Below are 20,998 nucleotides of genomic sequence, written 5' to 3'. Positions count from 1 at the left end.
GACATGGTTTGTTTATTGTTTCACTTTTTTATAATACTGGGCCTAATTTAATTACCTGCATATTTATTTATTGCCTATACTTACTTACAGTTCATGCTTGCTGCCTTTGGCACAACCTCACTGTGTGGTTTGTTTTTTTGTACTTTTATTTATTTTGTGTACTTTTTTTTTATTACTTTATGTATTTACAGGATCATTTTGAGGAATCTCAATTTGAGTCACTATGCAAAGATAGAAAAAAACTAAGAAAAACTGCAGTACCAACACTCTTTAGCATTCCAAATCCACCACCATCTGTAACTGACAAGAGGATAAGAGAAGTAAGATGTCCTAAGCCAAATACTGAAGTGGTAAATTATTTAATATTCTCCAAAAAAATTGTTGAAAAAATCATTGTTATTACAAATATATTAATTCATCCAACCATTGTTTAAAAAAATAATCACAGCATAACATGTTTACTATTTCTTTTTGAATTTAGGAAACTCTACCTGCTTCAAATGAAGAGTTGTTAAAAAAAATAGAATTCCTTGAGCAACAGCTTCAAGAACAAGATGCAAAATTCACATCATTTTTGTCCGATGAGCAAGTAGGAGCCCTTGCTGTGCAGTCAAAAAGGAACTGGTCAGAAAAGTCCATTATAAAAGGACTGAAGATGCGATTTGCTTTGGGCAAACATGGATATAATTACCTCAGAAGTACTGGATATCCAGCACCATCGTACAGTACCTTGAACAGGAGGATTAGGGAAATAAAAATAAATTTCGGCATTTTAGAAAATTTGTTTTTTTTCCTCAAGACAAAAGTTCATTCATTGGATGCTCTTGATAGGAACTGCTGCCTTTTAGTTGACGAAATGGAAATAGCTTCATATCAAGATTTTGATACATCATCTAAGTCATTCATTGGAAATGTTACGTTAGGAAAACCTGCAGTTGCTAAGCATTACACTATTGTAATGCTTAGAGGCCTTAAAACATCATGGAAACAGATTGTTGCCAATGAATTAACAGGGCCTTCAACATCAGGTTCTGACATGAAAGATCTAATTCATAGAACTGTAGTAGCAGCTACAGAAATAGGTTTAACTGTAAGAGCCTCTGTTTCAGATATGGGAAGCAATAACAGAGCAATGTGGTCGTCATTGGATGTATCTGTCTCTAGGACAGATAGGAAGACAAATTACAATATTGGAGGACCTGATGTTTTCATTCACAGTATTGCAGATGTACCACATCTCATTAAAAACATGAGAAATGCATTTCTTTCAAGTATTATGATATTACCAGAGGAATTTCGCCAGCAGCATGCCTTGCCATCGAGGATAGTATCTTCAGTGTATGTGAAACGACTCTGGTCAAGTGAGATAGAATCAGATGCTGCCCTGAGATCTCTACATCACTTGAACAGAGTTCATCTCTTCCCAACACACTTTTCCTCGATGAATGTGGCATCTGCTGTGCAATTGTTTTCTGTAAAAACAGCTGCTGCTATTGAAAAAGCAGTTATTTTACACCAAGTTGCAAAAGAAGCATTAACTTCTGCATGGTGGCTGAGACTTGTAGCAGAATGGTTTACAATTATGACTGCAAGGCATCCAAAAAAAGGCATCACTATCAAAAATCAAGATGAGAAATTTAATATTTTATTGAAATTCATTCATGTGACTGAAACTGTTCAGTTTGGAAAAGCATGGAAGCCATTTCAAACTGGCATTATTATGAGCACATTGAGTGTTGTGAAACTCTCAAAAGAATTATTTTCCGAGGGGTTTACATTTTTCTTACCAGGCAGGTTGACACAAGATGCGCTGGAAAATGCCTTTTCACAGATTAGACGAAAGTCGGGTGCAAAGCCTACTGCTTTGCAAGCCAAGAGAGCACTGAAATTAGTGTGCCTATCACAGTTCATTTCGGATATCAATAATCCAAATTATTGTTCTGAAAGTGACCACAGCCTCTTTGATGCTTCTGAATTAGAGGTTGCTATCAGAAAGGAGGTCTTGCATCCTATCTCCAATTCTGTAGTGCCATCTACCTCTTCTGCAGTGGCAGTGAAACGTCGCTTGCCCCCAGCTGTGGAAGAAAATGATATACATTACATCGCAGGAGCCATATATAATAAGTTGTTGAAAAAAAAAAGCATATGTGAAAATTGTAAAACAGCTATGACCATTTCAGAGGACATGCTGGAACCTGACATACCCGAGCATCGCACAATTCTTACAAAACACAGCAATAAAGGTGGACTGAAGGTCATCTCTTCAGGAATGTATCGAATATGTAGGGAAGCTGAACGAGAATTTCAAAAATGTAAAGATGTACTCCTTCGTTTACAATCAGCCATCACAAAAGAATTAGTTGAAAGAATAATTGATAAATGTACGCATGTGGCCATGCCAGAATGCTGTAATCTTAAGAAAGTAATTATTGATAATTTTTTTATTACTAGATGCAAAGGCCTTACACAGCATCTTATCAACAAAAGAGCCCATAACGTTTCATATTCATCAGCATCGGCCAATAAGAAACAAAAAGTAAAATAATTTTAGAAGGTATGTATGTTTTATATTAAATAATTTATGTGTTTTATGTAATATGTATTACTTTTTCCTAGGCTACGAGTATATAAATTTCTGTGTTTGATGTTATATATGTTACTTTCTGCTAGGCTATGAGTATATTATTATGGTATTATTTTCTTGTTTCTAATATATAGAAATATAGCATATTTTCCAGTATAAAATTTCAGTTAAGTTTTACTTAAAAGTATGGGAAAGCAGATTTGTTTCATGCATGATCTTTATAATACTGGTATGAAATAAATGAATTTTAATCTGTAAACAATTTTTTGTTAATATTGAAATGTGTTTCTTTGGATACATTTTTAGGCACTTGTGGATCATGTCAGACAACATGCAATAGAGAAAAGTTGTCCGTGTGCATAAATTTTCCCATTGTGTTACTTCATTTTATCTAAATTTCAAGGATAATTCTTTTCATTTTTATATGGCATGTTATCAGTATAAAGGCTAGTGAAAATAAATTGGTATGTGTATCTGTTTTTGAAGTGTAATGCTTAAATAAAAAGATGGTGTGTGTTTCTTCATTTAAACAAAATTTCAAGGATAGTATTTTTCAGCATTGTACTGTTTGTTATTTCTCAATGTAAAGGGTAACAAGGGGAAAAAAACTGGTATGGTACATCTGTTTTTTAAGCATGATAATTTTATTTACTTCTTTAGTGATGCATATAGTATATAGAGAGAAGGTATTTGGTCCAACTGAAGTTATAATACATCTAATTTTACTAGATCTCTCCCTCTCCTCAGGTGTAGAAAATTTTCAAGTGCAGAAAGTTATGCAGAATTAATTCATTTCTGATAAACTTATTATCATTAATTTTTTATATAACATGTTATTAAGTTACACATTTGAATACTGTGTAATAAACTTGTATTTAGGGCAAAAAATTAACTATTTTGCAGCTGGTGACCAATATCATATGCTTCTAAGAATATTACTTTTAACTTTTTTCATAATTTTTGTATTTCAGGAACATGAAACTGTTATTTTGATATACTTAAATAATAAAAGTGTGTATCTGAATCAATTAATGGATACAAATATTTTACAGTTATTTTTAGAAGATATTTGCCATATCGCTTCTAATAATTCATAAAGTATGTTAAAATATAGGTAAATAATTTGGTGCAGAATTCAAATTTAGGGTTTGAAATATAGTGAATCATGAGACTAAATGATTTTTATTGTCATGATTTGCCTGGGCTTAAGAATGTACTTTTCGCCCGGTGGAAATTGTCATCAAACTGTCCTGAACAGGCTTTTTGTTGATAATAACTTCCAGGCTTATCAGTACCTCCATTTGAGTGGAGGGTATACAAATATAGTACCCAATTTAAATTACATTGTGATTATAATAATATTGTGGTATTAAATAAGTGATTATAATTACAATTTAGATAATTGCATTTGAATTATATTACATTGTATCTGTGAACTCTTAATTTCATTACTTTATGCAATTATGTTGTAAGTGCATAATCTAATTGCAATAATATAATCTATTCACAATTACAAAATAATTATAAATGCAGTTACATCTTAAATAGAGGCCATTTTAATACTTTTAAATTTTTGCAAGATAACTTCCCATTAAGGTTCATTTGGAGGAAACTATGCAAATACTAAAAAAGAAATTATGCTAAATTTACATATTTTGTACAGTAGTTTCTTGTTATAATGCTGTTCAATATATCTTCAATACTTTTGTAAATTTAACGACATTCATTGCAATCACTGTGGTGCTTTAAAAAGAAGTTTCTTAGTTATGCTTTCTAATAATGTGTTAAAAATTAAGTATTATGTATAATAACTAGCAATTAAAAAACCTTGACTGCATGAAAATGCTGTTGCTGTGTAAAATAGAAAATAAGCTTATGAAAGATAGAAATAAGCTATTTTATGACTATTAGAAATTTTGAATATTAGAAAATAAGCTATTTTATGCTTTGAAATGAATTACGTGGGGTTAAGTCGTCCTTTTACAATTTAAGAATGTGGTTAACACACATTCTTAAATTGGACAGGTTTTATCTAAATTATTAGTATAAAATATATAAACTAGGAATTATTTTGTAACATAACTCAAATTACAAAATTCATTCTATATACGTTCAAATTTATTATCTTTTATGGAATAACTGTTTTTTAATTTAGGTAAAAATTGGATTTTTAGAAGTATTACAAATACAATGCAACACAAAGGTGATCTGATTGGAGAGGAAGGACTTTTTATTACGGTTTCTAGTTCGTATTTATATTACATTTGGTGAAAATCATCCAAAACACAGAATGCTGTACTTTCTTCTTCCATATATGTTATGAAATATTTCACACATTTAAAAGAAAGTGTTTCTTCAGAGTCTTGCACAATTATTTCCATATACCTCAGACTAAAATGACAACATATTCTTAAGTTATTTTTTTAGTATGAATTTAGTGTTTTTATGGAAATTTTTAATTGTCATTGTTCAAATTTGTTAAAATGTCATTAAGATAAATTTATTTGCACACTCTACGCTTTAACTATTTCCCCATTTGACACTATTGAAAGTTTTTATTCATATCTTATTTATTTTAGTCTGCTAACAAAACTGAAACATCTAAAGAATAAGTTATTTTGAATATGTTTACAAAAAATACGCGAAATTTTTATTTAAGTGAAAACGTCTATATACTATTCGAGAATTAATAAATTATCCGAAAAGTTTATGTGCGCTGAATGCCGCGCGTCTATAAAATAAATCTTTAAAAAAAAACAGCAGACATTCAGCCAGCGTGTGCGATAAACGCGCCAAAATTGGTAGCGCGGTCCCTCCCTCGACAAGAGAGAAAAGTTAGTGATTCAGCCTGGTTTAGAGGAGCCTTATCCTTACCGGAGTACCGCGGCTACTGGCTGGCGGATAACTTTTCCTCGGCGACTTATTCCAGAAAACTTTTTCAGCTATGCATTATTGTCTGGGCATGTTATTTATCCCTACCCATGCTACTCTTGTTTCTTTTATCATACACTGTTCTCTCTTTTAGGAACTACCAATGCTATGGTAAATCAGAAGCTCGAAAATCGCCATCACATGTTATTCAGGGATAGCGCATCCGCGCGGGGGCCCGTTTATTGCGAACTGCGTTCGCCTGAGTCGTCTGTTTGGAGTTGATACACAAAGGAAGCCACAAGCAATGGCAATTTCAAGTATTTTTTAATGCTTTAAACTGATGAAAAATTAAGATTTATTGATTTAAATGCACTTATTTAAAGAAATTTGATTTAGTTTAGATGAAAGAAAAGTACTTATCTTAAAATTCCAGGCTTTTGGAGTATATCCTTACATTGTCCGCTGTTTTATTCTCGTCAACATCGGAGCCGAAATTCATTGGAATGATATAGGTGTTGTAGGGGGAAAAAACATTTTTCAAAGAAATTTAATTGATAATCACCAAGAGGAAAGGAAATATTTTCACTTTTTTACGGAGCGCAGCGATCGTGCTGCCGCTTGCCTCGGTGATCGCAGACCACTCCCAGCGCCAGCCAATCCAATAATCACTTCTGCCATCTTGTTTACAGTCGCCGTTAAGAGTTTGCGGCAGGTCAGGAGTAGCCGCAAAATTCCTCTATGGTAGTGACGTATTTTCAGTAGGCGTGTCCGAAAAGCGTTGCACTTGAATTCCCCCTTAGCTTGATTTTTCCTTTAGTGTATAGAAAGACTTAACGGATGCAAAACAAGACCTACTTTGTCTTAATCTTTGTATTTATGACTGTGAGTGGTTACCATGGTAAACAAATATGAGAAAGATTTCAGATTTGAATATACTTTCTTTCCTTCTTCTTTATTTTTTTTAATGGAAGGTAGGCAGCTTTCTGTTTTAATATGAAAAACTTATTACCTCATAAATGTACTTATTTCTTTTTTATCACAATATTTTATTCTCCATATTAAAGTGTAAAAATATTTCGTCAGGTCTTGAAACTGCACTTCGAGATATTTTACTTTGAAAATACTTAATATTGCGATTTTTAATTCGCAGTTTGAGGATTTTTTGCAATTTTAAGATTGTTATAGTTTCAGTTTTGAATATGTTTCTGATACTTTTTTTTTTTAACGTTCTCTATTTTGGGTATTAAGTTTTTGGTAAAAGTGTATTACCGGTAACCCTTGGCAAAAATTGGCGGTACATGGATAGCGAGTTTCTGCAATTCTTTGATTTGTTATTTTGGCGCAGAAGTCGCTCTATATAAAGCCAAAATAACAAGAAAAAGAATTGCACAAACTCGGTATCCATGTCCACATCGACCTATTTTCACTTCAAAAAAATCCTAGAATTGCACAAACTTGGCACTGTGCACTCCCTTTATCCATGTACACATCGACTTATTGTCACTTCAAAACATATCAGAGAATTGAACAAACCAGGCATTACGCACTCCTGTGGCTTTGTCCATGTACAAATCGAACTATATTCATTTAAAAAGTCAAAGGAACAGCCAACAATATATATAAATATATATATAATCTCAATAAACTACATTTTAAATCAATCAATGAAATAACATAAAAAAGGGCTTACCTTATTTACGAATTAACACGTCTTTACTCAAACAAAATTCCTTAACAGCATCCAAAAACTTGCTAAAATTATATGAACTACAATTTGTATACTGGGGTTGGCACATCAATTCACAAAATAAGAGTAAAAAATATCCTCCGTAGCGCCGTTATAGTCCAACCATACGCATTTCCTTCCTACAAACAGGACACTCAATAATGGCTACTAAGTAAACCTTCATTTACACACCAGTCAAGTAATGCTCTTTTCTTTCCAAATTGTACAGAAAATTCAAATTAATCTTACCACATTCAGCCATTTTACCGTCTAAACCAGAAAAAAACAATGTAGTTCCTAACCAACACACAGCATAAGCCCTTACAAATTCACCGCAGTCATGCAACTGATAACGTCATAATAAGGTTTCCACAACATTCAACTACTCAGACTGCCATAAATGAAACAACAACTTGTCAATAAATGAAAAACAACTTCACGATAATACAAGGGGTACCCTTCTCTCTAACCAATGTTTTTAAAATTTAGTTTATAATTCTTTTTCAGCTAATCTTTAGAATATGGTAACAGGTAGTTTGACATTTTGGTAAGGCGATAAAGGTTACTAGCTAGGACTTTAGCAGTGTACATGGATAAAGTCAAGAGCATGCGCAATGCCAATTTTGTGCAATTCTGGGATGTTTTTTAAGTGAAAATAGGTCGACGTGTACATGGATGACACTGTGTATGTGCAATTCTTAAAAACGCGGCAAGCAGTGAGCGATTCTGCACTTTCTCCCAATTTCGCACCTAATCTTCGTCATGATTAAGCATTTTTGTTCCATAAAAGTTCTAGTATAAGCGTAATTCGGCTAGCAGATTGTTGGAAAAAATGTTGAGTAAAAAAAAAAAAAAAAAGCCTTTACTTTGTGAAAACAAAATGGCATCCAAAACAAAACTAGCAGGTTGCTGTAGCAGGGTTGGTCACCAAAAAAATCACCAAGTTACCATAATCCAAAGATTAACCAATTTTTCTTTTATTATAGTTTCTGTTAATTTTTAGTGTTAATTTGTTTCTTGTTCTTTTTTTGTTTGTGTTGGTTTTGTTTGCAATATTATCTAAGCCAGCCATTACATGAAGAAGATATATCTGTGCCGAATTTCTTGGAATGCACAATGCTCTTCTATAAGACTAATGTTAAAACTAAGACTGAATTTCATCTAACTTTGAAATGTGTGTACTTTATTTATATGGGTACTTATATATTATCCTGTCGACTGTTGGCAGAAATTTTGACAATGGTAGCCAATTGGGATAATACTTAAGTGCTTTTATATGTAATGTTGAAAATTCTATGAATTATGCTGTGAAATTCTTCAATGGGATATATATATATATATTAATTCATTTGAATTATACGCTAGTCCCTTGCTTTTATTATACAAGTCTTATTCGTGATTTTTATTTTACATCATTAAAGGCAAATTTTTGCTTAATTATTATCCGGTTTCCTTCTGTATAACAATTTTGTATTTCCTTAAAATATAAGGGTCGTTCAAATGAAAGTGGCACTGCAGTTGGTTTGAAAAATGGTTTAATGATATTAAGATAAATTAGTATACAAAAGAAAGAAGTAATACAGACATAACAGATAGGCTAGACAAAGTCACCTTGTAAAGTGAAACAAGTGTCCTAGCAGTCAACGAGACAATAGATACCCCTGGTGAAGAAGCTCCAGCATTGGCTGTGAAACCAATTTTTACAGGCAGCTTGGACCTCATTATCATCCACAAATCACTGTCCATTTAGAGATTTCTTGAGTGGACTGAAGATGTGGTAGTCACACTGCGAGAGGTTTTGGCTGTAAGGGGGATGTTCAGGGGCGTAGCTAGAGGGGGGCAAGGGGGGGCATCTGTCCCCGGGCGCGGAATCCAAGGGGCGCCATGATGTTACGAAATTTTAGAATTAAATGTTTTCCATCCTTGGCAACCAGTAGGGGGCGCGAAATCTTCAGATGTCCCTGGGCGCTGAAAACCCTAGCTACGACTCTGGGGATGTTCGAGAACTTCCCAGCGGAATTGCCATAACAATGTTTGCCATGCCACAGCCACATGAGAATGAGCAATATCATGCAAGAGGATAACCCCACGCCACATCGGCAGTTCTTGATATTCTGTCTCAGTTTCTGCAGTGTGGCACAATACGTGGCAGCACTGATAGTTGTGCCCATAGGTAGCCATTCCAGTAGTAAGCCATCAATGTCAAAGAAGCATGTTAACATGACTTTACCTGCTCTAGTGGACATGGCGAGCCTTCTTCGGTCGTGGGAATGAAGAGTGTCGCCATTCCATGCTCATGCTTGTGGTTGCTGGATCTAAGTGACTGCACCATGTTTCATCAGCGGCAATGATCCTTGAAAGGAATTGGCTCCCAGTTTCATTCTACCACATAAGGTGTTGCATGGAAAAGATATGCAATGAATCTTCTGCTCCTCTGTTAAATGTTAGAATGTAATCTGGCCCACCAGTGGCCGAGCGGTAGAGACGCTGAACACTGGTAGTTTGGTTCGAATCCTGCGAATGGGCTAGCTGCATGGGCGTTTTTGTGGCTTTCCCCATGTGTAACTTGTATACGAGCCAGTTTCCCTTAGAAAGTCCTCCATGTAGGCATCCCTCCCTTTAGGCAGATAGCCCTCGTGTGCTTTGCTGTAATTGAATAATCCATCCAATCCATCCTCTGTTAAAAGTTTTGGCACCCCTTGTGCACAAACCTTTCGGTATCACAATCTTTCATACAGTATTGTATGCACACTTCCTATGCTCGTAGCCATTACCTGTGCTATTTTCTTAGTGGTGATTTGCTGATTCATTTTCACAAGGCAAATCCACATATGTAATTGCTTCTTGGATGATCCTCACATGTGCTTGACCTGGTTGTGGCATGTCGTCAGTACTGCTTCTTCCACTATGAAAATCCCTACACCATTGGAATACTGATCTACGTTTCATACACTTCATGCCATACACATTTTGCATTCAATGGTAGATTTCAGAAGCAGTCACATTATCCATTGTTAAAAATTGCATGACCACACGTTGACACACTTTGGAGGCATGCATGATGCGAACGATGCCTTTTAACGTGCTTCGACGCTATCGCACATGCATCTGACAGGATTTGACGATATTGCATGCACTCCCAGCACTCTGTGCCCTCTAGAGTGACACGTGCAGTCATCTTTCTTTTCAAATGGCAGAGTTATTATAGCAAAGCCACTTTCATTTGAACAACCCTTTTAAAAGCTGTTAATTTTTCTTTTCACATCTGATATCTCCTAAACAACAATGACTCAAGTTGAATTTTGTGATTGCGAGGAAAGCTTTCACCAGGATGGCCTTAAATGCATCAAGCTTATAACTTTTACTACCAGGTTTACCCAATAAATTCTCTCCAATTCTTTTAAACTAACTCGGAACGTGTCTGAACTTGTCTTTTTAGAAGACATTGCTACGGTAAACTTCTGTTGCTTGGCCACTGGATTGCAATAGAAATGGTTCTCAGACCCTTCCAGCTAGGTCAGAATGGAACTCTTCTCATTAAGCTGTCTTCATTATTAAATTATGTTATTATTAATATTTTGACCACTAGGACAAAGTCCATTTGCTGCATCATGATGAAAAAAATTTGATTATATGTTTCTTTGAGCTGCTATCCTTGAGTTTTACTTAAGTCACCTCTTTAACAGCAAAGCAATTTTGAATAAAACATTGTAGCTTTCATATTTTGTACATAAACAAACTTTCCTTTTATGTACTTTTCCTTGAATTTATCTAAACTATGCATTGGTCAACTTCTTTTGACATGGTCTACTTAACCATATTCAAAATTCTTATTCTGCTTCTATGTTCAATACATAATTCTGCAAACTTAAGCATTTCAAATTATTCAACATTTAATTACGCTTCGAAATAAGGAAATATTTTTACTTTTCAAAATTTTCTTCTAACTAAAATTTCCTTCAAAGAAAAAAAAGAAATCTTAAAGGTTTCAGATTTTAAATTACAGTCAAAAGTCATTAATCCGGTCAACAATGTGTCTTAACAATGGTACAACACTTAATGTCTAAATGTCCAATAAATTATTCTCTTATTCGAAATGCATCTTGTATAGACCCGCGATTGATGGTTAAAAGCCCAGAACAAAATGAAAATAGTTCTAACGGTATTAATGCGGAATAAACGTGCTTTACAAGATGATTGTGATTAAATTCTGCTGCAGTTTGGAGAGTTTCTAGACAAAGTAGTTAAGACAAATTTACATGAATTTTCTACTTTTGATCCTCAAAATCTTTCTCTTGACACATTTATCACTTCTTATTTTCATGATTTTCACTATTCAAAAGTATGGAAAATAGTGGAAATGATTCTTATCTTGTCACATGGACAGGTCTCTGTGGAAAGGGGCTTCTCTGTAAATAAAGCAATTGAAATTGAAAATTGAAGTGACTTATCATACATTTTTCAACGCACAGTATTTGATTACATACAATTTTCTGGAGGTGTTCTTAATATCAAAATTAATAAAGAAATGAGATCATCAGCAGCTTCTGCAAGGTCTAAATATATACAGTATTTAGAAGAACAAAAATCTTTAACTAAATCTGAAAATTCAAAGAGGAAAAGAAATATTATTGAGGAAGAAATTGGTTATATGAAGCAGAAGAAAAAATTTTTTCAAAGGGACATTAAAGATATTAATGAAGAAGTAGATGCTTTAGCAGATGAAGCTGAGACCAACAGGAACATTGATTTGTTTATCAAAGCAAATGAACTTAGAAGAATAGTTAAAGAAAAGGAAATAGACATAAATAAATTAGATGTTAAAATAGCTGAAAAGATTTCAGATTTAAAAAAAGCACAAATGTTTTGTATCTTTTATTGTAGAGTTTATTATTCTAGTATCTTTCAAAAAACCAAGGAAATAAATTGTATGTTTACAAATCAGTTATTTTAATCTGCAAAAATATTCTTACATTGTGATTATAATAGTAGTTGACTGTGTTTAAATAAATATCAAATAAGTTAAATAATAATCAGTAAATCTCTAACATAGTGACTGTTATTAGTGTAAAATACACTTATACATGTTTTTCAAGAAATTATGTTCCTAATTTAATGTTATCTACTTCATAACTTGTAGGGAGTTAGTTTAATTTTCAAAATTGTTTTATGGTAAGTATTAAATTGAATTTAATAATAGTGCATAATACACACTTCTATTAGTTTCTTAAAGTGAAATTACAAGCATGAAGTCAGTTGTATGGATAATTGCTTTATTCTATTCGTTTTTTTGTTTGCTGATAGGTCCTTAATTTTTTCTTTGATGGTCCTTACAAGTCCTTAATTTTCATGTAAGGAAATGTGTACGAACCCTGGTCACACAGTTATTTAGGCAACTTTTCCCGAATGAATGGATTACAGGCCGACACCTCCCCACTTTTTGAGTCTCCCCGGTCACCAGACCTCAACCCCTGTGACTTTTGGCTATGGGGTTATCTCAAAAGGACTGTCTATGGTGATAACTGAAACAATTTAGTAGAATTGAAAGATGTGATACATTAGCATATCAGTAACATTTGACCTGATATGCTAAGAGCTGCTGTTGAGAATGCAGTAATATGATTTAACTTGCTTTCAGAAAATGATGGACTTTGTAACATGTTTTAGAAACGATTAAACTGATGTCTTCATGTCTTATTTTGTTTAACAATATTGCATACAGAGCCATTTTCTCCTGGTGGTGAGTTTTTGAACTTTTTTTCATGGAAAATAAATTCCCATGACCTCTTTTTCATGATTACCAAGTTTGATAACCATTTGGTCCAGTAGTTTTTCTTTTAAGGCCATTTCAAAGTGGAATCTAAATGATAACCAACCTGTTGAAATTGCATATCTGTGCACTTGACGGTACCTATCATGACAAATATTTTTAAACGTAGTATGGTTAGTTGGAGGATTAATGTGTGTGTTATCAATTTAAACTAATTTTTCAGAATGAATTATAAATTTTAATTAAATATTGTTATGGTTTATGAGAATATCTTCTCTGACTGCTCAATTTTTTTATCACTGCTTCAAAAATTTTATATTTTCTATTATGTTTTTCAGATCTACATGTATTTGAGAGTTAAAATATTTAATGCATTTTTGTAACCAAGATTTTCTTAATACAGATTTTCTGCATAAGAACAGGCATTCATAAAAAATCAGTTTTAAGAGTAATCATATAAAGACAATAATTCTGAAAATAAATCTTGATTAAATTATGATTTACTTCATAGAATACAAATATAAAGCATGTATATTAATGAAAATATTCAATATTTACACAAATGACATTGGAAATTAAGTTAAGTAAGGTAAATTTCAAAACAAGGTTCCAGGCAAAGTCCTACTTCACATTCTTTGCATTAAATTTGTGTTTCTTTGCAAATTCATTGCTTTGCAAAAGTTAAGGTGCAGTTTTTTTAAGCCCTCCAAGGGTTATGGGTTTGGCCTTGAAATTCCAGAGTTCCTCAAAATGTCTGTATAAGCAGTATTTTCTTGGTTAGAATTCCAAACTGACACTCTCACGTTGTACTTTGACTCCTTTTCTTCCAATATACCCCAAACTCGAAATAGGATTGATCAAGATCTGGTAACAATTTTTATTTGTAATGAATAGGAAAGCCATCCTTCGATATGGTCCATAACACTTGGAGGGTTAAGCAAAAAACAGCACACTCACTACGAGGTTCTTTTATATATACAAGTATATATAGGATTAGGAGGTATAGGTGGCCACTTTCACACATAGTTGGTTTCTGAAAGTGTGTGTGAACACTGAATTGTTTGAAAGCAAAGGGATGTAAACAAAAATATGCTCCAAAAACTGTGTTTTAAATTATTTTTTTTTATCAATATATATACATAATGAAGTTAATGAGGCGTGTTTAAATGCTTTTAGATATTTCCTTCATAAATATACGTTCTCCATTCTTCCATGATCGTCAAAAATTTGTTAAGATGCATTAAATCTTCATTCATGTTTTTAATTGTCAAAGTCTGAACATTTTTATCATTTTCTTCTTCCTTGCTCTCATTGTGTATTTTGTTGTTGCTCAATTAAGTATTCATTTGGCAGAAGTACTGAGTGAGTTTCAATCAACTCATTAACCCATTAAGGATCGCATTACTTTTCATTTGAAGGAAATGAATAAAAATCATTTTCTGAGGTATTAGAATCTAATTAAGAGAAAAAAGTACAGAAAAAAAATTATTGAAGATACAAAATATTGCAAAACACAATTTCAATCAAGAACGATTACTTTATGACGGATGGAAATCTTTAAAACATATGCTATACAAAGGCTTGTAACAATTAATATTTTACTACTACATTATTTACATCCTTTACTTTTGCTTATTGAATTTTTCTTGATAACGTGATCTTTGGGATCCTTTCTTGTTCTGCTTGAAGCTGAAGTCTGAAAGAAAGATGATTGGCCAACACAATTGATGCATGAAGATGAAAGCTGAGAATTTTCAGAATATCTTCTCTTATTTTCAACAATCCCACCACAACACTTTTTTAAAATTCTCTCAGGAAAATTTTGTGGTCTACAGCAATCTTATAAAGTTTACATGCATTTGATTAAACTACATCAATAAAATTAATAAAAGTAGGCCACTACCATTTCTTTCGTTTTACTTAAACTCTATATACATTGCAATAAAATTGTCCAGAAGGTCCTTGCTATCCACATATTTGTTGTAGTTTCTGATGAGTTTAGGTTGCTTTATGGATGCAGATGCATTTTTCTTTTCTTAAGTACCTTTTAATCACTGAAAGCTGATAAATAGTACATACATCCAAAGCGGCACTTTTTTTTAACATTTGTGTGTTTCCTTTATTTATTAAAAATGATGTTCTCTTCACTTGAACCACAAAATTCAGTTCAACAGCAGTATCGCAAAATAATTTTAAAATGAACATATCTTTAGAATTTCCGATACAGTCTCACACGCTGGAGAAAATATGTTCTTTTTTTTTTTTTTTTTTTCCCTTGTACAGTGTTACCGTTGCTCACTTTGAAATCATTTAGTTTGTTAATAAAAAATTCGTTGAAGTGTTACAAAATATGAAATATATAGTAAAACAAATTTCAAATTCAAACTAGGGCTTCCACACGCCCATATTCTATGGAAGATTATGTTATTCAAGTTTTGATGGCTCTAAGTACCATTGTTTTATCACAATGCGAGAAACATACATACATTTATGCAAATTCTTCATTATATAATTTCTTAAATATAATTCAGGGTGATAATATTTGGTGGCAAAAATTTGAAAAGTGAAACAACACTTATCATGAATCAACGCAAAATGCCAAAACGAAATTAATAGTCCTTCTGGGCAAATTGCCCCTTTAAAGGAGATCTTAATCAAGAGGGTTGTGAAAGGGTTCAGATTTTAATAGTCATTCAAAAGGGCCCTTTTAGAGTTTAATATGGTTTATCAGTAGAAATGGTATAAAAAAATATTTTATAGGATACTAGATGAATATACCTTTAGACTGACATAAGAAAATTATATATTTTCTGTATATCTGAAAATTGAAGAAATACATAATATATAAAAGAATAATATTTAATGTATTTAATTAGATATGAATTAAATGCATTCCTATATAAATCAATCAGATTAAAAAGTTAAAAAAAATAATATTCTTAAGAACTGCATCTATTGATTTTAAATAGCTTAGTTTGTTAATCAACAGCAGATTAAATTTAAAAGATAAATATCTTGAATTTTTCCATATGGCAACAGACTCTACTGACAAGTGAAACAATGCATCTACAGTTTGTGACATTTCAATCAATCAAAAGAATCAGTGCAGTATAGTGTTTTATGGTCCTTTTGGGCTGACAAAATAGAAATCGGTTTATGGGGTTTGGATTTAGAAATGTGTGCATAGCATGTATGCATGTACACTGTAGACAAATAAAAAAAAAAAAAAAAAAAAAGTGACAGTACTATATCTCCCATTCTACTGGGACGATTGACAAAATTCAAATTGCATTTTTCAATTCTCGAAAGCGCAACTTAGGATATATATCAGATTTATATATAGCATTGTTCTAACATAGGTATTTTGACACAAAATCAGACTTTTTTTTGAAATAACATACCAATTTTTTTCCCATATTACGATTCTACAACTCAAATTATGCCTAAATATTAAATTTTGTTGGTGCGAAATTTATGCAGAAATTTAAAAATTTAACTTTGCTAATTTTTTTCATTTTGCACCAAGAATAATTCACCTGGAGAACTTCTTAATATATGGCAACTTATTTTCCTTTCCCTTCCCTTGTGCAGGAGCTGAGAAAAAAGTCACAGCGTTCCTAGCTTTTAATATTGTGCCTGAACAGGAAAAAAGTCACATCATTCAAATAATGTTAACAAATTGTCTAAACCATATTGATGTTATTATCGCTTTCAACAAATATGCCAAATTTCAAAATGCACCAATATATAAATTCACGTATATGTTTGGAAATTTTGAATAAAAAAATTGTAAATTTTTGCAGGTATGCTTAGAAATACATCAACTTTAATAAGATGGTAAAATTTTTATAGATTTTAATTCAAAATGTTTTTCAAAAAATTTATAAAATTATTTTAAAATGTAAATTTTAAAAGTAAATCATAAAAAATGGGAGAAATTTATTTGGAATGAACCTAAATTTCGAAATATCAAAGGAAGAATCAAATAAGTTTAATGAAAAAGAGATATTATGAATATATAGCAAATTCAATTAACATTGAGGAGCTAAAATTTTGAAAGCTAATTATTTAAAAACTCTTGGGAATTTTACAAAACTTGGCAATTTGGCATAATTTGAGTCCTAGAATCAAAATATAAAAAAAAAAAAATTGGCATGTCATAAAAAGTCCCATTTTTTTGTCAAAATACCTATATTAGAACAGTGCTATATATGAATCTAATACATATCTTATATACATATACATATAATAAGTCGCACTTTCGAGACATGAAAAACACAAGTTGAATTTCGTAAATTGCCCAGTAGAATGAAAGATATAGAACTGTTCCCTTTTTTCTTTTTTGTGCAGTGTGCATACATATGTATGTAAGATAAAATTATATGAATCAGAATTATAATATAACTATAAACATTAATTCTTCCTCCCTCTCTATTCTAAAATTGTAATAACTTCTCTGCATTGCATCATTTCTAGATCACTCTATGGCCCGTGCAGCTCTGATGACGTAATAATTGGGAACTGAAACTGCCCTTGTAAACCAAAACTTTTCTCTTCGCCGTGCTTCCCTCTTTCATAACTACGCACTTCAGCTTTTGCTCTCTACTGTGCTAAGATGTAATTTCGCTGGCTTGCTTTCTATCTCAACAATATCAAAATTGTAAATCTTCTGTGGAACGACTAGAGTGCCAAGTGATTGTGGCCACAAATATCAGTTGCAAATAAAATTGGAATTAAAACTGCCTCGACTGCCAAGTTCTTTAGATATTACCAAGTTAGCATTACTAGCATACTACGCAATCAGAATCTTCTTCAATATGGGTCTAATCACGCATCTACAGTGTTCCGTCTTTTGCTTTTGCTTTTATTATGACATGTATGTGTGTATATAAAAGCACACATATACTTACATGCATGCATACATACAAACATTTCTCATTCTGGTCCTTATAACAGAAAAGTACCTAAAAATCTGTAACTAACTCTGTCAGATTTCTTATTCATCCACTTAGGAATTCAGGAAATGAGGATGATAATGTCAACTCCGCTAGGTCTTGCCAAATGATTTAGATAGCAACCAGGCAGTAGAGAATAGTATAGTATTGTTGGTGAACAATGCAGAGACTTCATACACAGCACAGAAACTGAGAACATCGAAGCATCATAGAGCCAAACACATAAGTACTACAGGGTGTGAGCAGTGGTGAAGCTAGAACTTTTGTCAGTGCTCTTGATATGCAAACAAATAATTTAAAAAAATGTCAAAATGACATGTGGAACATAAATTAAAACACTACATTTATTTCTGAAAATAAACTTTAATTCCAAGATTTTAAAAACTGTGTTATTATTTTGCCTTTCTTCTTTTTTTTTTTTTTTTTTTTTTTTTTTTTTTTTGTGTGTGTGTGTGTATGTGTTTGTAAATCATCAGTGTCATTGTAGATGTCTATTGGATTGCTCTTGCTGTCATGTAAACAGTAGAGATGCTCTTTTGCAGTCTGTTATGTAGGCAGGAGACAGTTTTTAAATATGAAATACAATGGTGAAGGTTTGTTTGGCTCTTGTAATTCTCAAATACTACTTAAATGACTTTTATTTAAAAAACACTTTCACAGATAGCAATATTTACAACAAATGAGAGAAGCTTTGCACTATTACAGCAGTTGAAACTTTGTTCTGGAATTACTATTTTAGAATAAACTGCAAAATTCAAAAGAGCTGTTCTACCACTTTTCTGATTTGATTTCCCTAACAATAACAGAAATTAAACTCTGAAATATTTCTCTCTTAAGAAGAAATTCTTCTTTTCTAATGTCACCATGATCGTAATTTAGTTGATATTCGAAATTTGGATTCAAAACTTTTGACGGAATGAAAAAGGTATAGTAAGAATATATATGTATCGAAAACATTGCTTCTGGTGCTGCTGATGTGAAAAGCACCCTGCTTGCTTGAATCATAAATCTTCATGATGCCGTTTTTTAGTACATGCCAATTTCTAAATCTCTCACTAATTGTTTCAGAGGATTTTTGTAACAACATTTAAAATCCATCCCCAAAACATACTACACCATTACAGCATCCATGATTTCTATTTTGTCTTGTATTCTTGTACATCTGTGTCATGATAGCTAGTTTTGTTAATCACAATACTACCTAAAGCAGTTTAATGCATAAAATTTGTTTAGAATATTAATAGTATGCCTGTATGAATTAACTCTTAACACTTTATTTAATTTTAGAAATATTCCGTTTTGTTGCAATATTTATAAGAATGGAAGAGAAAAAGTCTTAAATTATATTTAAGCTATAGAAGACTAAGAAAAAGTTTTTTTTTTTTTTTTTTTTTTTTATTTAGTTGGATCTTGTGCATATTTGTATATTTATTTATAATTATTTCTATAATAACTAATTTTTTAAGAAAACATCTTTATCTATGTGTTTTAAAATATTTAATTGACTTATAATTTATATTTTAATTTGATTTAACGTCAGTCATTTTTTGTAGTGGTGAAAAAATAATTAAAAAAAGATTAGTAAAATATTTGAATGATAAAGTTTCAGTAAAAGAAAGGAATTATTAAGTTCACTTGAATATATGAATATACATAATTATGCTAAATTAATATAGTGTTAGTTGATGTATTTGTGACATCTTAAGAATGATCTGAAAAAATAGGTAGCCATGTTGTTTTTTTAAAGTAAAACTAATTACATTATTTTAATTATTATATATTATTACAGTTTTCTTTCAAATCTTAACATGCATCAAAATTAATTTTTGTGTTTATTCAATACTTTTGTATTATCCTGTAGACTATGAAAGTTGGTGACTATCAAATCATGTGCCAAAGCTGCATCAAACATTCCTGTGGAATTCTGAAGGAGCTAATGCTTTGTTATTTAATAAACAACCAGTATTCAATATCTTCTGTTTAATGCTTCGTAAAAAGGCTCTTGTTGATTTCTACTGCAGTCGATTCCGGTTAATCGGACCACATTGGGAAGCGATCGTTTTGGTCCTAATAACCGGCTGGTCCGATTACACGAACATGTCCTATGTTGTAAAACGGGATGTGCTATAGGTAGCAAACAGTAAATGTACATGTAAATCATGTACTAAAATGTAATTATGAACTTTATGGTGCAGTACACACGTATGGCGAACATACATGTACAAACAAGAACTACAGTCGAAATTTTTTTCATTGAGAAAATTAATTTAGAAACAAATTCTAAGAAACAATCTCCACGATACTCAACATGCAAAGCACAATAAAAACAAGTTCTTACCAAGTTCCAGTGAACATTTGAAGAACTTATCCAATGTGATCTGACACGTTCTCTTGACGGATTGCACGGGAACGAAATTGCCACAAACATCTAATGCAGCAATGGGACTGTCTTCATTTCCCTCCTGCATGAAATACCGACGCAAAGTTTCAACACATTTCCTCGCATCCTGTGTTATCACTTGCACCAACTTATTAGCAACATCATCATCATCACTTTCTTGGTCTTCCGATGCTGTCATGTGTTTTGCTGCAACGATTGCAGTGTCGCAATCTTCATTTTCAGCGTAGCATTGAAGCTTGTTGTCCAAGGATAAAAATTCTTCGCAATTTTGTACCAGTTGAAGTTCCACATGTAAATCATTAGTTTCACTTTCAATGAGCATGTCCACATCCATCTCCAAAGCCAAGTGCTTAAAGCCACAGTGAGAAAAACAGTTCTGAATTGTTTCACTGCTCACTTTTCGCCAGCTGTCGGTCACAAATGTAACTGCTTGTAAGATGTTGACCTTTGCACTGACTTCGCTGGCTTTTGACGATGAGGCCAGCAAACTTTTCAAACTCGGAAGCGCAGGTCAAAGAAAATGGTGTGCGTTTTCACCTCCCACCAGTTTTGCTTTTGTCATACATTTTAAGGAATTCCTGACCTTTGATAAAGCATTTTCCTGGGGAGCTGCAACTACAGATCCTCCCATATGTCGCAGACCACCTGTACATCCACTTACGTGGCCGACTTGTGGCTTCTGTTTTTTATT

At 32.3% G+C, this 20,998-nt stretch overlaps 1 protein-coding gene across 3 annotated transcripts in view; it reads left to right on the top strand.

The window, feature by feature from the left end:
* Positions 1 to 6,270: 6,270 nt before the first annotated feature.
* The window catches only part of LOC118201975 (uncharacterized), a 48,299-nt gene continuing 33,571 nt past the window's right edge, over positions 6,271 to 20,998 (top strand). For all 3 annotated transcript variants that reach the window (XM_035374125.2, XM_035374124.2, XM_085822170.1), the window contains exon 1: positions 6,271 to 6,426. The gene's annotated coding sequence lies outside the window, so the exon portion shown is untranslated. The remainder of the gene's footprint in view (positions 6,427 to 20,998) is intronic.

This window comes from Stegodyphus dumicola, chromosome 8 (assembly GCF_044657685.1).
Source record: "Stegodyphus dumicola isolate Sdum_Otavi_A_Nest chromosome 8, ASM4465768v1".
In the NCBI taxonomy this organism is placed as follows: Eukaryota; Metazoa; Arthropoda; class Arachnida; order Araneae; family Eresidae; genus Stegodyphus; species Stegodyphus dumicola.
This window is presented reverse-complemented; position numbering and strand designations above follow the sequence as displayed.